At 30.1% G+C, this 1,514-nt stretch overlaps 1 long non-coding RNA gene across 1 annotated transcript; it reads right to left on the bottom strand.

Annotated features, from left to right (window-relative positions):
* Window positions 1-21: 21 nt before the first annotated feature.
* On the bottom strand, window positions 22-1,063 carry LOC124890503. The gene is made up of 3 exons (XR_007049199.1): window positions 905-1,063; window positions 245-666; window positions 22-170 (listed from the first exon to the last, which is right to left on the bottom strand). It is a non-coding gene; the product is annotated as an uncharacterized LOC124890503 (long non-coding RNA).
* Window positions 1,064-1,514: the final 451 nt, after the last annotated feature.

Raw genomic sequence — 1,514 nt, 5'->3', positions numbered from 1 at the left:
ACCCTTTTTAGAAGTTTGGATTGTTCTGCTAATAATGAAGAAACATGAATCTAGAAATTTGATCTGTAAGGCCTAAGGTAATTTAACTAAAGCTAATGGGAACTTACACTTTGAAGAAGCTTTTCTTCAGGGTCCACCTCAGCATTTTTCAGTAACTCCATTTTTTTGTGCTGCAAATTACACGTTTCAGGTAAAAAAAGACACCTAGAAAACTAATAACAAATTTACAAAGCATCAAATGTACCTTTCTTGCTGTAGGTGAAGCAAATTGCATGTAGAATCGAGCTTCTTATTGGACTTATTTTGGTTGAGTTTGTTTTCTAAAGAGCAGGCCTTTAGACAAGATTCATTCAGTTCCAGTTTAGCTGCTTTGAATTGCATCTCAAGGTCTTCTTTCATCATCTTTTCTTTCTCAATTTGATCCTCCATCATCCCCTTTGACTGTCTGAGATTTTTTATTTCTTTTTCCAGGATTTTGATTGTTTTCTCTGATGCCTGAAGTTAAACCATCAAGGAATCACTCCGAAGAGTTTCTACTTGTAATTTGCCTTCCAAATACACCATTGTAGGTCCCTCATCCAGAGACTCATCTTTTGGTGATTCAATTTCATTATCCACAGATGGTAGAACTTCTTTCTCTGGCAAAGAACTCATCAAATTCTGTGGCTGATTATCGATAGATAATAACACCAAATAAGCTAAGAATAAAATCAAGAGATTGAATAGAAAACTATAGTTTATGAATTTTTGAAATCTTTAATAAATAATAACTACTCGATTAAAATCAGTTATTTGAGCAATTACTTAAACCTAATCAAAATAATAGTACAACAGATTCACGAAAATACTGATAACAAAATACATCACTGAATTAGGTTAGAGAAGAAGTAAACAAGCTACACACCTGAGAATTTAATGCTCTTATTGTTGTTTGGATCCATAATTGCAGAGCTTGGGGAAGAAGATGGAAAGAGAGATACAACGGGAAAGATCTGGAAGGAAACGGAAAGCTTGTGGTTTGGTTAAAAAAATAATATTATCATTTTACCCTTGAAAATAAGTATATTTACGGTATTGCCATTCGTCGTTCATCCACACGGCCCAATATAAAGTATTTTGAAATAGCTTTTTATTTGTTATGAGTATTTTGAGGTGTAAATATGAAATCGAACTAAAATTATTTACTTGATAATTTTTCTGACACCAATAAACAATTCTTTTAATTCAAAATCAAAATAAAAAGCATTAGATAAAAAACTTTGTGTGATAAATTTGAAGTGTAAATTAAATTTTAATACTTAAATGAAATGAATTTCAAATTAAATATAATTTCGATTTAAAATTATTTCTCTCATTCCATTCAAGTATATTATTACTCTTTTTAAAAGAATGACTATTTTTATTTTTGCATATTTTTTCTTTTTCAAATTCTGGATGACATGTTTAACATCATATAATATACGCTCAACCTCAACCTCTAATAAAGTAATTCAATCTGATACTTTTGATTCAAA

The sequence above is a fragment of the Capsicum annuum genome, unplaced genomic scaffold (genome assembly GCF_002878395.1).
Source record: "Capsicum annuum cultivar UCD-10X-F1 unplaced genomic scaffold, UCD10Xv1.1 ctg19189, whole genome shotgun sequence".
In the NCBI taxonomy this organism is placed as follows: Eukaryota; Viridiplantae; Streptophyta; class Magnoliopsida; order Solanales; family Solanaceae; genus Capsicum; species Capsicum annuum.
The sequence above is the reverse complement of the archived record's forward strand: the minus strand, read 5'-3'. Positions and strand labels throughout refer to the sequence as shown.